The following is a 16,737-nucleotide window of genomic DNA, read 5'->3' on the forward strand; positions in this document are numbered from 1 at the left end:
ATTTTTTACTAGTTTAAAGATTGAAATTGCTTTGTTAATTTTCTGTAGTGAAATACTTTGTTTTGTTTTGGTGAGGTTTGTTTTTTGTTTTTTTGTTTTGTTTTGTTTTGTTTTTAATAAGGGTGGAGTTGGCTATTTTAAAAAATCCCTCCTTTTAGCCTCTCGCAGGGCAGGTTTCTGAGTTGCAGTGCCTTTCTCAGGAAAACCTGACATCTTTGAGTCACACTGCACTGCCATATTTTCCTCAATGTTCTCTAAGCAGTAAATTTAAGCAACTTCACCTGAGAGCGGTCCCTACCAGGGTAACAGATGGATTGGGTGAGTTCATCTGATTTTCTGTTTTCCAGTAGATCAAAGACAATTACCAACCGGAGGCAGAGATTATTTGGGATTGTTTGGGAATTCATCATGCTGTGGAAACGGCATCCAGTGCATTCTGCACACACTTGGACTGAGCAAGGCATCTTCTGGTTTAGGTGGACTTGGCTGTCCACAGCAGCTGAAGTTCCAGTTGGAATTATTTCAGAATACTAAGTGTATTTATCACATGGAGATTTTAATCCACATTTGAGTCTGCTTCATTCAAGACTTTCTAAGCCATTTTCAACTCACTACTGAGATTATTGCAAACAATTTGTGGGCCTTACACTTTTTCAATTATGTACTCACCAGAAGAATTTTGAAAAGCTCTGTATTCCCTTGCCCATTTTTAACTTAACATTAAAACATAAAGCTTTTGCAGATTTACAACAAAAAAACTCATTCAAAAGCGGGCAAAGGACATGGATAGACACTTTTCAAAAGAAAACATATATGACGCCAACAAACATATGAAAAAATGCTCATCATTACTGGTCATTAAAGAAATGCAAATCAAAACCACATTGAGATACCATCTCAAGCCAGTTAGAATGGCGATCATTAAAAAAACCTGGAGACAACAGATCCTGGAGAGGATGTGGAGAAATAGGAACACTTTTACACTGTTGGTGGGAGTGTAAATTAGTTTACCATTGTGGAAGACAGCATGGCGATTTTTCAAGCATCTAGAAATAGAAATTCCATTTGACCCAGCAATTCCATTACTGGGTATATATCCAAAGGATTATAAATCGTCCTATTGTAAAGACACCTGCACATGTGTGTTCATTGTGGCACTGTTTACAATACCAAAGACCTGCAACCAACCCAAATGCCCATCAATGATAGACTGGACAAAGAAAATATGGCACACATACACCATGGAATACTGTGCAGCCATAAAAAATGATGAGTTTGTGTCCTTTGTAGGGACGTGGATGAATCTGGAAACAATCATTCTCAGCAAACTGACACAAGAACAGAAAACCAAACACCGCATGTTCTCACTCATAGGCGGGTGTTGAACAATGAGAACACATGAACACAGGGAGGGGAACATCACACACTGGAGTATATTGAGGGGTGGGGAGCTAGGGGAGGGAAGGAGGCAGGGAGATTGGGGAGGGATAACACTGGGAGAAATGCCTGATGTAGGTGACAGGGGGATGGAAACAGCAAACCACCATGGCATGAGTGTACCTATGCAAAAATCCTGCAAGATCTGCACATGTACCCCAGAACTTAAAGTACAATTAAAAAAAAAAAAAGCTTTTGTACATGTCAAGAATCTACAAAATATAAACATAGATATTTTGGGGAAAAATTGATAGAGCACTCTTTTGAATGTATTTGATGGATCCTAATACCATAGTCATTTGAAATACATGACCATCCATGAAGTAATTAATGTCAGGCCATCTTTAATAACTGAAAATATTTTATCATTGCCTTTTGTCATTGAACATTTATTACTTTTAAAACATAATTCCCCTAGAGAATGTTAATACATGTTTATACTGGGCATCTTTTATGATCTGTCATATATCTGAAACAAACACATATTATAAATTGAAATCTATTTTTTTCTCTGGGATCATAAGGCTCTAAGTGTTAAAAAAACAAACAAAAAAAATTCCTCTTTGGCCAGGCGCAGCAGCTCACACCTGTAATACCAGCACTTTGGGAGGCCAAGGCAGGTGGATCATCTGAAGTCAGGAGTTTGAGACCAGCCTGGCCAACATGGTGAAATCCCATCTCTCCTAAAAATACAAAAATGAGCCAGGTGTGGCAGTACACGCCTGCAGTCCCAGCTACTTGGGAGGCTGAGGCACAAGAATCGCTTGAACCTGGGAGACAGGTTGCAGTGAGTCAAGATTATGCCACTGCACTCAAGCCTGGGTGACAGAGTGAGACTCCATCTTAAAAAAAAAGAATTCCTCTTTGATTACATTATCATTGAAATTGTTTTTATTACTTTTAAAACATAATTGGTCAAAACAATATAAAAATATTGTAAATGTTAATAATGTTATTACAAATACAGTTTTAAGGGGTTGCAGCTTAGATTTTAAGCAAGTTTTTCAAGTGTACATTCATGAATATTACTTATGGCTATAGTATGTTAGGGTTCAGCACAGATTCTGTTCCTTTTTTTCTTTTCTACAGATTATAAATGCTGTAAACCCTATTTCACAGAAATAAGTAGATAGGCCCAGAAGAAATATTATTATGGCAATTTTTTCACAATTTTAAAAATATGTTTTATATTCCAAAAGTCATTTAGTGATCTTGAATCAAAATTTGTAATTATCAGTAGACAACTCCATTTTGCTGAAATTGGTGATTTAGAAACCATTGAGCTTTTGATACCCAGATAAGATCAACAGAGTTAGCAAATTAAAACAGAGAACATCTAGTTAAATTTCTATTTAATATAAACAATGAATATATTTCTAGTATAAGAATATACAATATTTGGTACCTACCTATACTAATAAATTATTCATTAGTTATCTGAAATTTAGATTCAATTTGGTGTCCTGTATTTTACCTAGCAACCCTATCCTCAGATATTAGAGTCATTCATTTTCTCAACACTAATGCTGATCGATTATTCCAAATCATCCAGGTTTCAACACCCAGAGAAACACAACATTTTAAAACTCATGATAGGTGAGAGGTGAGCCTGTCTTTTAAGGGAAGACAGAGAACCATCGTAAAAAAGGGAGGTAAGAAGACAAAACAAGCCTGGCAACTTTGACAGCTCTTGTTTTCAAGCAGATCAGTTTTAGGAGAAACTACACATGAAGTTGAGAGTCAGGCTATTAATTCCTTCAAACTATTTGAGCTCCCACCGACCTGTTGGTAGGTCTTTGTAAACACCCAGGGGCACACTTGCCCCAATTTAAAGACCATGGCTGGCCAGGCACAGTGGCTCACACCTATAATCCCAGCACTTTGGGAGGTTGAGGCAGGAGGATCACTTGAGGTCAGGAGTTTGAGACCAGCCTGGTCAGCATGGCAAAACCCTGTCTCTATTAAAAATACAAAAATTAGCTGAGTGTGGTGTCGGGCGTCTGTAATCCCAGCTACTCTGGAGGTTGAGGCAGGAGAATCACTTGAACCCAGGAGGTGGAGGTTGCAGTGAGCTGAGATTTTGCTACTGCACTCCAGCTTGGGAGACAGAGCAAGACTCCATCTCAAAAAAATAAAAATAAAGACCATGGCTTAAGAAATCCCTGAACTGACTGAGTCCCATGTTCTTCAAACTGGTTATGAGAACTAGGGTCAGACCTACTAGGCTGAAAGCAAATTAGCATGTCTCCTTTGCAATATTTTGCACAATTAAAAAAATTATTTCCCTAGATAAATGTGTATGTATTTGTTCACTGCATTATTCTAGTACTAGTAAAGTGTCTGCTCATAGTAGATGCTCAGTAAACCTGTGTTTACTGACTAACAAAAATGGAGCCAATCTATCCAAACTATCCACTTGGGCTTTCTCTATTCTAAATGTGCATCCACATTTTTAATGGTGTAACGTACCTTGAATTCTCTTTCTAACCCTTTGTATATCTCACCTACTATATAACAAAAGCTCCTCTTTTCCTTTCAGCATCCAGCTGTTATCCTTGAGCAGGGGCCATGCTAATCTTCTCAGTATGGTTCCAATTTTAGTATATGTGCTGGCAAGGCAAGCACGGCCTAAATATATTTTCTTTCCAAATTATCTTTTATTTTCTTCCAAGCCAGTGGATTCCAAGCTCCACATACTCTTATCATGACAGAAATACATCAGGAAACCTTTGAAAAAAGTGACAAGGTAGAGATACACTGTATAGCCGTTACTATCTTCAGTTTTCTAGGTTTGTTTGTGGGTTTTTTTGTTTGTTTGTTTTGTTTATTTTAATTTTTTTTTTTTTTTTTTGAGACCGATCCTTGTTCTGTCACGCAGGCTGAAATGCAGTGTCATGATCTCAGCTCCCTGCAACCTCAACCAACTGGGCTCAATTGATCCTTCCACCTCAGCCTCCTGAGTTGCTGGGACTACAGTCACAAGCTACCACACTTGGCTAATTTTTGTATCTTTTATAGAGACACAGTCTCGCTATGTTGTCCCAGCTGGTCTTAAACTTCTGGGCTCAAGTGATCTGTCTGCCTTGACCTCCCAAAGTGCTGGGATTACAGACGTGAGCCTCCACACTTGTCCTCTTGGCTTTCCAGTTTTCTTCTACTGTCAGTGTATGAGCAAGGGATGAGTGAGAGGGTTTTTCACTCCATTCCTGGCTCAGAACTCTGACAATTCCTGATAGCAGTATGCTCTCATATCCTATTATTAATAATCAACTTAGAGGTATTTTTCCTTTGGGGGAATTATTATTAAAAATATTTTTTCTCTGGAGGGAATTTCACATAATGTTGCAACAACTGTAGTTCTAGCCTAACGCTTTTTCACTGTAAGTTTTTAGGTTTTTATGTATAAAGAAACCCAGGAATCTAGAACTGAAAGTGAAAGTGAAATCTAACAGAACACAGTGTTCTGATTGTACATCTGAGAGTCCTTGTAAATGCTGAGGATTTCCTGGTCTGTTGAAAACTTTATAATATCTTGCAAATAAAATTAGACCAGTCTTGAATAAGTGCTAAAGATGATCAAATTTACAAAGAAACCTTCTTAAATGTTAACTTTTAGTCAATATGATGAGGTTTACCCCTCATAAATGGTGGCTTACTTTATTTTATATGATAGTACTCTAATAAAATATAATTTATAACATGTAAAGTACACAGATCTTAAAAGTTTATAGCTTTATGATTTTTGACAAACGCACTCAGTTAACCATCAACGAGATCAAGATCAAGGACATGTTCCATTACGTCAGAAAATTCTTTCATGACCTTTTTCAGTCCGTACCAAGTTATAATGCCCCAGCCACCCACCCCCACAATCACTATTATGATTTATCACCCTAGATCTGATTTGTCTGTCCTTGAACTTCATACAAATGGAATCATATGACTCATACTAGCTTCCTTTACTCAACATATTTCTTAGTTTCATCGACATTGTAGTGTGTATCAGTAATTTGTTCTTTTTATTACATAGTAGTATTCCACTGTACAAATATACCATATTTTGTTTGTTTCTTTCTTTTTTTCTGAGACGGAGTTTTGTTCTTGTTGCCCAGGCTGGAGTGCAGTGGCATGATCTCAGCTCACTGCAACCTCTACCTCCCAGGTTCAAGCGATTCTCCTGCCTTTGCTCACTGCAACCTCTACCTCCTGGGTTCAAGCGATTCTCCTGCCTCAGCCTCCTGAGTAGCTGGGATTACAAGTGTACAACACCATGCCCGGCTAATTTTTGCATTTTTTAGCAGAGACGCGGTTTCATTATGTTGGCCAGGCTGGTCTTGAACTCCTGACCTCAGGTGATCCACCCGCCTTGGCCTCCCAAAGTGCAGGGATTACAGACGTGAGCCACTGTGCCGGGCCTACCATAGTTTCTTCATCCGTTTTCCTACTGTTATACATTTGGGTTATTATCTGGTTCAATCTCTTGTGAAAAGAACCTATAAACTTTTTTCTTTTTTTGAGACAGAGTCTCACTTTGTTGCCCAGGGTGGAGTGCAGTGGCGCCATTTCAGCTCACTGTAACCTCCACCTCCCAGGTTCAAGTGATTCTCCTGCCTGAGCCTCCTGAGTATCTGGGAGTACAGGCACATGCCACCACGCCCAGCTAATTTTTTGTATTTTTAGTAGAGATGGGGTTTCACCATGTTGCCCAGGCTGGTCTTGAAATTCTGAGCTCAAGTGATCTGCCCACCTTGGTCTCCCAATATGCTAGGATGACAGACATGAGCCACCATGCCCAGCCCAGAACCTATAAACATTTTAGGTTTTTTTTTTCTTTAATGATGTAGATGAGGTCTCACTATGTTTTCCAGGCTGGTCTCAAACATCCGAGCTCGCCTTCAAGTGGTCCTCCCACCTCAGCCTCCCAAAGTGCTGGGATTACAGGTATGAGTCACTGTGCCCAGCCCATTTTAGTTCCTTTCTTTTTTTCTTTCTCCTTTTTTTTTTTTTTTTTTTTTTGGTGAACCTATGAATTCATTTCTGTTGGATAAATACCTGGATATGGAATTGCCATTGGGTAAGTGTATGTTTTAATTTATTAGAAACTGCCAAAAGTTTTACAAAGTCTTTGCGCCATTTTACACTCCCACCAGCCGTGTATAAGAGTTCTAGCTGCTACACATCTTTCCCAAGGAAATATGAGCCTTTTTAAGTTTAGCTCTTCTTTTGGATATATGGTAGCACCCCATTATGTTTTTAATTTTTCTGTCCCTAGTGATTAATGATGTTGACTATATTTCATATGTTTCTTAACAATTTAGATATCATCTTTTGTGCGGTGCCTGTCCAAATCTTCCTTCAATTTTTAAATTGAATTGCTGGACTTAAGGGAATTCTTTATATACTCTGGATATGAGTCTTGTCATTGACACGTGCATTGTGAATATTTTCTCCCCATTTGTGGCTTGCCTACCCTTTATTAAGTTTCTTTTGATGAGTAGAATATTTTAATTCTATGAAGTCCAACTTATAATTTTTTATGCACAGTGTGTTTTATATCCTGTTTAAGAACCCTTTGCCTACCCTAAGATCACAAATATTTTCTTCTATATTTTCTTGTAGCTTTGTGATACTGACTTTTATATTTAGGACTATTGAACTGGAAAAGTTCCCTTGTCCGTCTCGCAGGGCATGCAATGGGGGAATGGCTCACTTCTTCAGTGTCCCCTGCTCCAACCTCTTGGGGAGCATACAGATAGGCAGGTTGTGGGGCTTTGATCCCACAGCGTGTCTAGGGGTGAATGTTTACAGCTGAAGCCCCAATGAGTGTGTGTTACAGGGTGCTCTTTTAATTTAGCTGTCTGTAGGCAGCTTGTGTTAGCTCAATTAGACCCCTGCCTTATCTCCAGGAAAGAGGGCTTTCTGTACCCCAAGGATTCTTGCCTTGGTGTACCAAAACAATCGGATCACACATGGGCTTGGAGAATGAGTGCAAGGTTTTATTGAGTAGAAGTAGCTGTCAGCAGATGGGGGAGCCAGAAGGGAGATGGTTTTCCCCTGGAGTCAGACAGCCCCGCGCCAGCCTGGGCTTTCCTCTGACTGCCCCAGCCAAACTTTGCGTTGTTCTGTGGTCAGTGGCCTGACAGCCTGCTGGTGTGCTCCTATGCCAGTGCGCTCCTCTGTGCCCCTCTCCATGTCCAGCCACCTGTATGTCTGCCTGCTAGAGTCTTGGTAGGGGAGGGCGGCCGTTTTATAGGCACAGGATGGGGACATGGCAGGCCAGGGTGGTCTTGGGAAATGCAACATTTGGGCAGAAAAACAAAAATGCCTGTCCTCACCTAGGTCTGTGGGCACAGGCCAGGGGATGGAGCCCTGGCCAGGGATCATGCCCTCCCTAGCACTTCCCTTCCACTTCACTATCATGTATCTCAAATTAATTTTTTGCATGTGGTATCAGATGAGGGTCAAAGTTTATTTTTTCTCTAAAATTGTCCTAACACAATTTATTAAAAAGATTCATTTCCCCTTGAATTGCTTTAGTGACTTTCTCAAAAATCAACTGAATATATACATGAAGGTCTGTTTGTGGACTCTGTCTTGTTAATCTATTTGTCTATCCTTATGCTAATATCATAATGTATTGATTACTGTATCTTTATAGTAAATATTGATATCAGAGGGTGTACATTCTCTAACTTTGTTTTTTAAAATCGTCTTGGCTATTTGGGGTCCTCTAATTTTTCATGTATCTCAGAATTGTAAATATCTTTTTAAAAAAGATTTATTTTTCTCCTGGGAATTTCAGAAGTTTTGACATTTTAATGTTATTGAATCTTCTAATCCATATACATAGTGTATGTCTACCCTGTTTGTTCTCTTTAACTTCTTTTATCCCCGAACACTTTATCTCTAATTTCTTTCTTTTCAGTGCAAAGATCTTTCACAATTTTTGTTAGGTTTATTCCTAAGTATTTCATTCTTTTTATGCTATTTATAAATACTTTTTAAAAATTTAGCTTTTCAGCGGTTGATAATATTTTACAGTATATTCTCAGATATTTACAGCTAGTGTGTAGTAATAAAATTGATCTTTTGTAAAAGGACCTTGTATTCTGTTACCTTGGTAAATTCACTTATTGTACTTGTTTCTTGGATTCTTCTGGGTGTTCTAGGTGAATGATGATGTCATCTAGAGATAAAAACAATTATATTCCTCCTTTCACATCTGTATTCTGTTTCTTTTCCTTGCTTTATTGCACTAGTTAGGATTAGGACCTCAAATACAATGTTAAATAGATGTGATTAGAATCGATATCCTTACCTGAGGGGAAAAGTGATCTTAATTGTACTTTCTCTTACTCTTTATCAAATTAATTTATCAATTAAGGAATTTTTTTCTATTCCTAGTTTGCTATGAGTTTTTTATTCTACTCATAAATAGAGGGTATGAAAATACAGTTGAGTAAAATATGTCAAAATGTTCTCCATAAACTCATTTTATCAACAAAATAGCTTAAAATCTGACATTTACTCTCATTTCATAATATGCTTCTAGAAAAATCAAAGTTCTCTTTATTAGTAGTTGTAAATGACTTTTCAAATATATCTAAGTGACAATCTGTTCGTGAATATTCTCTGGCAATTCCTGGTTGGTTATAGCTTAATAAAGCAATTGTCACCTTAAATTGTTGAATGTGGGCTTGGTGTCTTTCAATATTTCTGGAAAGTCTCAGCCACTGTGTCCTTATATTAGATTTTCCCCAGTCTTTTTATTTCTGCTTTCTGGATCTCAAATTAGACAAATATACTCAGGAGGCTGAGGCAGAAGGATGGCTTGAGCCCAGGAATTTGAGGCTACAGTGCATTATGATTGTGCCACTGCACCCCAGACTGGACAACAAAGTGAGATCCTGTTTCAGTAGGGGAAAAAACAACAAACAAATCTGCTTTTATTTTTTTAAACATAATAAAGGTACTTCTCTTACATTTTATTATGATTCTAGTATGCGTTGTGACTTTATGTGAAAGCTCATAGTCATTGGGTCTCTACCAGTGGATTTTTGAGACCCAATTTTCGGATGCATTCCTCCAGAGAGAAATTGAATTTGCTTCTGTCAAGCAAGCTAATTTTTAAAAATAGCTGCAAAATGTTCCATAGTCTAAACATACAATTTACTCAATCACTTCTTAACTAATCAAGTTAATTTTTTAAAATAGCTACAAAATGTTTGATGGTCTAAACATAAAGAACTGCCATAATCTTTATCTCAGATGGCATCAATATCTCAGAATAAGAACTAAACTTTCCATACATCGGACACTTTTCTAAGTACCTCAGAAATATTAACTCATTTAATCCTCACAACATTCTTAAAAGATGTGTACCATTATTATTAACCTCATTTTACAGCTGAGGTCCAAATTGCTGCACAATGGATAACTTGCCAAGTCACCACTGTGGTAGGCTCTCTAGAAGCAGAAATTGGTACAGGGACTCAGAAACATGGGAGATTGGCTGGGCATGGTGGTTCATGCCTGTAATCCCAGTACTATGAGAGGCTGAGGCGGGCAGATCACCTGAGGTCAGGAGCTTGAGACCAGCCTGACCAACATGATGAAACCCCATCTTTAATAAAAATACAAAAATTAGCCATAAATTACAAAACTTAGCAGGTGCCTATAATTCCAACTACTTGGAGGCCAAGGCAGGAGAATTTCTTGAACCTGGGAGGTGGAGGCTGCAGTGAGCCGAGATTGTGCCATTACATCCCAGCCTGGGTGACAATGTGAAGACTATGTCTCAAAAAAAGAAGAGAGAAAGAAAGAAAGGGAAAAAGGAACACAGAAGATTGCAAGCATGACCTGGATTATAGTGGGGTGCTTTTAGAGACAACATCTGTAAAAGAATGTAGAAAGCAAATTTGAGCAGAGGTATAAGTTAAATCATAACACAGTTGCAACAGAGGTCTCAGCAGTTCTGATGGGAAACTCTGAAACTGGGATGGCACTTGAAAAATGTGTAATTGAAGTGGCCGGGCTTTATACTCCCATATCGAACTGTTGGTTAGCATCTTAGGATGCTGCTTGAGAAACCGTATGTGAAGCAGCTGCTTTAAGCTCAGTATGATGCCTTAGGATAGTGTCAGCTGAGAGCCATCACAGCCAACACTCCCAGCAGCTGGGGTTATAATTGTGATATGAGTGAGGCTGGGCACAATAGGGCATGGTGGCTCACGCCTGTAATCCCAGCACTTTGGGAGGCTGAAGCGGGTGGATCACCTGAGGTTAGGAGTTCGAGACCAGCCTGGCCCTGGCCAATATGGTGAAACCCCATCTCTACTAAAAATACAAAGCTGGGCATGGTAACAGGTGCCTGTAGTCCCAGCTACTCGGGAGGCTCAGGCAGGGAGACTTTCTTGAACCTGGGAGGCAGAGGTTGCAGTGAGGCAAGATTGTGCCACTGCACTCTAGCCTGGATAACAGATCAAAATTCCGTTTCAAAAAAAAAAAAAGTGATACGAGTGAGAAAACATAAATTATGCTGCCAGCTTTCGTTTTTGATTAGTGAAAATTCTGCAAATATTCTTTTGCTTCAAGAAAATCTTAAATTGGAGTTAACAAAAGAGTAAGGCTTTTTTACAACTCAACCAATGAACATTGGAAAACACAAGATCATTCGAGTCAATGTCTTCCACTTCTTTCCACAATTCCGTAAGCTGGCACCGATTTGTAGCATTTGCATGTATGTATCACACAACTTACATAACTGTATCCACTAAGCTTTCCATGAGCCTGATTCAGAACACTGAGCACAAATACTTTCAGTATGTATTTATGATGAAAGACAGAAATAAAGGGACACAGTAACCTCTTGTTTTAAACTTTCATAAATTCATATCTAGAAGAAATTCTTCTTTGATAATATTAAAGTTTCAAATATTTCTATACCATGAGTTCAACCTTTTAGTTTACAAGTTGGCAACATTTCATATATTTGGAAGTTCTTTGAGGTGAAACATACCTGAAATATTAACTGGGCATGACTTATCTAAAGGTAAAGGAAAGTACTTGCAATTTTTCAAAATTTTAATCAATTATCTTTGATATTCTTAAAAAGGGCTTGTAGGCTATGGGCAATTGTTTGGTGGCATAATTTAAAATATTTTACTTTTTGTAAAATAATCATTTTTACTCTTTTCCTAATAGTTTTCTAACTAAATTTTCATAACTATAATAATAGTGTATTTTGCCATGTCACCATCTAAAAATGGTTTTCTTTTTTATGCCAGAATCCAAGACGTTTAATCACTGCCTAAAGTTACAAGCCCAGATCCTGTTAAGCATAATGTTTGAAAAATTCTGGGGAGATGGGCACAGTGGCTCCCAGCACTTTGGGAGGCCAAAGCATGTGCATCATGATGTCAGGCATTCGAGACCAGCCTGGCCAACATGGTGAAACCCCATCTCTACTAAAAATACAAAAATTAGCCAGGTGTGGTGGCATGTGCCTGGAATCCCAGCTACTCGAGAGGCTGAGGCAGGAGAATCGCTTTAACTGAGGAGGCGGAGGTTGCAGTGAGCCGAGATCGTACCACTGCTCTTCAGCCTGGGCCATAGAGCAAGACTCTGTCTCAAGGGGAAAAAATTTTTTTTGAAACAAGGGTATGTGAAGCGAAGTTGCAGCAGACCCGCAACTGCCATTGCTACTGTTCTAGCTTCAGTTTCACGATGTTTCCCTTGGCCAAAACCACACTAAGTCATTTTCAAGTTTGAAGCATTTAGCAAATAATAGCAAAGCAGAGCCACCAGAAACATACACCTGATTGCCATGATAAATATGGCATTGCTGTGTTAGCTAGTGGAGCTAATTTCTGTATTACTATGTGAACATAACAGCAACATAAATTGGAAGACAATGGAACCTGCCCTCTGTTGGCAGAATCTCACCCCAAATGAATAGGGAGATAAGTAATCATCCCTGCTGGTATAATACTGAATTGTTTCAAAACCAACTTATAATTGATGCGAGGTAAAAACACTGTGAACCCATTAAAATATGGCAGTATCGAAAAAATAAAGTATATTTGAAACCTTAAAAAATATTTTTTGTTACATATTTACTTTAGATTTCAGGTGACTAACTTAACCTATTCTTTTCAATTATTTTTTGACTGTTGAGAGAAAACGTCAAATTTGCTATGTAGTATCTGAAAATATCTCTAATATTACTTTAATATCTTTTAAAAGTTGGTGCATTGACTGGGAAACAAACCTGGGCCTCCCACATGGCAGATGAGAATTCTACCAATGAACCACCTTACACCTTCCCAAGACTAAACCAGGAAGAAGCTGAATTCCTGAATAGACCAATAACACGGTCTGAAATTGAGGCAGCAATTAATAGCTTACCAACTGAAAAAAGTCTAGGACCAGACAGGTTCACAGCTGAGTTCTACCAGAGGTACAAAGAGGAGCTGGTACCATTCATTCTGAAACTATTCCAAACAATACAAAAAGAAGGAATCCTCACTAACTCATTTTCTGAGACCACTGTCATCCTGATACCAAAACCTGTCAGAGAGACAAGTGAAAAAGAAAATTTCAGGCCAATATCCATGATGAACATTGATGCAAAAATAATAAAATACTGGCAAACCAAATCCAACATCATATCAAAAAGCTTACCCATCACGATCAAATCAGCTTCATCCCTGGGATGCAAGGCTGGTTCAACATATGCAAATTTATAAATGTAATCCATCACATAAACAGAATCAAAGACAAAAACCACATGATTATCTCAATAGATGCAGAGAAGGCCTTCGACAAAATTCAACAGCCCTTTATGCTAAAACTCTCAATAAACTAGATATTAATGGAACATATTTCAAAATAAGAGCTATTTATGACAAACTCACAGCCAATGTCATACTGAATGGGCAAAAACAGGAAGCATTCCCTTTGAAAACTGGCACAAGAAAGGAAGCCCTCTCTCACTCCTCCTATTCATCATACTATTGGAAGTTCTGGCCAGGGCAATCAGGCAAGAAAAAGAAATAAATGGTATTCAATTTGGAAAAGAGGAAGTCAAATGTCTCTATTTGCAGATGACATGATTGTACATTTAGAACACCCCATCATCTCAGCCCAAAATCTTCTTAAGCTGATAAGCAACTTTGGCAAAGTCTCAGGATACAAAATCAATGTGCAAAAATCACAAGCATTCCTATACACAAGTAACAGACAAACAGAGAGCCAAATCATGAGTGAACTCCCATTCACAATTGCTACAAAGAGAATAAAATACCTAGGAATACAACTAACAAGGAATGTGAAGGACCTCTTGTAGGAGAACTACAAACCACTGCTCAAGGAAATAAGAGAGGACACAAATATATGGAAAAGGATTCCATGTCCATGGTTAGGAAGAATCAATATTGTGAAAATGGCCATATTGCCTGAAGTAATTTATAGATTCAATGCCATCTTCATCAAGCTACCTATATTATATATTATATATTACCTATTCTATATCTAGAATCTACAAAGAACTTAAATAAATTTACAAGAAAAAAACAAACAACCCCATCCAAAAGTGTGTGAAGGATATGAGCAGACACTTTTCAAAAGAAGATATTTATGCAGCCAACAATTCCTCACAGAATTGGAGAAAAAAAAAAAAACTTTAAACTTCATATGGAACCAAAAAATAGCCCACATAGCCAAGATAATCCTAAGCGAAAAAAAAAAAAAAAAAAAACTGGAGGCATCACACTACCTGACCTCAAACTATACTACAAGGCTACAGTAATTAAAACAGCATGGTACTGGTACCAAAACAGAGAGATAGACCAATGGAACAGAACAGAGGCCTCAGAAATAACACCACACATCTACAGCCATTAGATATTTGACAAACCTGACAAAAACAAGCAATGGGGAAAGGATTCCCTATTTAATATATGGTGTTGGGAAAACTGGCTAGCCATGTGCAGAAAGCTGAAACTGGATCCCTTCCTTACACCTTATACAAAAATTAACTCCAGATGGATTAAAAATTTAAACATAAGACCTAACACCATAAAACCCTAGAAGAAAACCCAGGCAATACCATTCAGGACACAGGCATGGGCAAGGACTTCATGACTAAAACACCTAAAGCAATGGCAACAGAAGCCAAAATTGACAAATGGGATCTAATTAAACTTAAGAGCTTCTGCACAGCAAAAGAAACAATCATTAGAGTGAACTGGCAACCAACAGAATGTGAAGAAATTTTTGCAATCTACCCATCTGACAAAGGGCCAATATCTAGAATCTACAAAGAACTTAAATAAATTTACAAGAAAAAAACAAACAACCCCATCCAAAAGTGTGTGAAGCATATGAGCAGACACTTTTCAAAAGAAGACATTTATGCAGCCAACAAACATGAAAAAAAGCTCATCATTATTGGTCATTACAGAAATGCAAATCAAAACCACATTGAAATATTATCTCATGCCAGTAAGAATGGCAATCATTAAAAAATCTGGAGACAACAGATGCTGGAGAGGATGTGGAGAAATAGGCATGCTTTTACACTCTTGGTGGGAGTGTAAATTAGTTCAAACATTGTGGAAGACAGTGTGGCCATTCCTTAAGGATCTAGAAATGGAAATAGCATTTGACCCAGCAATCCCATTACTGGGTATATATTCAAAGTATTATAAATCATTCTATTATAAAGACACATGCACACGTATGTTTATTGCGGCACTGTTCACAATAGCAAGAACTTGGAACCAACCCAAATGCTCATCAGTGATAGCCTGGACAAAGAAAATGTGACACATATACAACAAGGAATGCTATGCAGCCATAAAAAAGGATGAGTTTGTGTCCTTTGCAGGGTTATGGATGAAGCTGGAAACCATCATTCTCAGCAAACTGACACAAGAACAGAAAACCAAACACCGCATGTTCTCACTCATAAATGGATGTTAAACAATGAGAACACATGGACACAGGGAGGGCAACATTACACACTGGGGCCTATCGGGCGGTGGGGGGCTAGGGGAGGGATAACAGGGGGTGGAGGATAGGGGAGGGATAGCATTAGGGGAAATACCTAATGTAGATGACGGGGTGATGGATACAGCAAACCACCAGGGCAAGTTTTGTATTCCTACGTAACAAACCTGCACGTTCTGCACATGTACTCCAGAACTTAAAGTGAGATATATATATATATATATATATATATATATATATATATATATATATATATATATATATATATATATTTGTATACAACAAGAAAACAGCTTTTTTGTTTTGCCCTGCCTCAACAAATTGCAATTGCCATTCATTGTGAACTTTAAGATATAACTTCTTCCAGGCTTTTTTTTCTTTATTGTTCTGGTTGTAGTACTGGTAGGCTACCACCATTTGATTCTACATCAGTAGTATGTCTTAGCTTTAAACTTAAATTTTTTCCCATACTTGCTTTTAAAATTAGAACAGGCTGGGTGCAGTGGCTTATGCCTGTAATCCCAGCACTTTGGGAGGCCGAGGTAGGCAGATCAAAAGTCAGGTGATTGAGACCATCCTGGCCAATGTGACGAAACTCTGTCTCTACTAAAAATACAAAAAATTAGCTGGGCGTGGTGGCATGTGCCTGTAGTCCCAGCCACTTGGGAGACTGAGGCAGGAGAATTGCTTGAATGAGGGAGGCGGAGGTTACAGTGAGCTGAGATTACGCCACTGCACTCCAGCCTGGTGAGGGAGCAAGATTCCATCTCAAAAAAAAAAAAAAAAATTAGAACAAAAATATTATTCTGTTATAATAATAAGCATTTTCATTTAATTACCAATTACAATTTATATAGATATCACTTTAACTTGTGCAACCTGCATAAAACATTCAAATAATCATGTTACAATGTTACATGGGTATATAGGAAAAATCACTTAAATAATTTTGTGGACACCAACTAGACTGGTAATGTGTTCATATAACATGATACACATGTGCACAGTGCACCAAACAATGTCACAATGACATCTTACATGATGCAACAGTTAAAGTGAAATGTAGCCCTATCAAACCAATGGAGTTGTATTAATGCAAAAATATCTTACATTGGTTCAATTTTAATTATAAATAAAAATTACTCTCTCAAAAAAAAAAAAACTGAAATTAAACATTTATTTCCTCAGTGGTGCTAGCCACATTTCAAGTGCTCAAACACCCACGTGGCTAGTAGCCATCATATTTAACATGACAGCTTTGTACCATATATGACTGTTCCTGGCTTGCTT

At 38.0% G+C, this 16,737-nt stretch overlaps 1 non-coding gene across 1 annotated transcript; it reads right to left on the reverse strand.

Annotated features, from left to right (window-relative positions):
• Positions 1-3,954: 3,954 nt before the first annotated feature.
• LOC116545841 lies at positions 3,955-4,062 on the reverse strand. Its single transcript, XR_004266474.1, has one exon. It is a non-coding gene; the product is annotated as a U6 spliceosomal RNA (small nuclear RNA).
• Between the last annotated feature and the right edge of the window lie 12,675 nt (positions 4,063-16,737).

The sequence above is a fragment of the Sapajus apella genome, unplaced genomic scaffold (assembly GCF_009761245.1).
Source record: "Sapajus apella isolate SASKATOON/1434 unplaced genomic scaffold, GSC_monkey_1.0 scaffold394, whole genome shotgun sequence".
Lineage (NCBI taxonomy): Eukaryota > Metazoa > Chordata > Mammalia > Primates > Cebidae > Sapajus > Sapajus apella.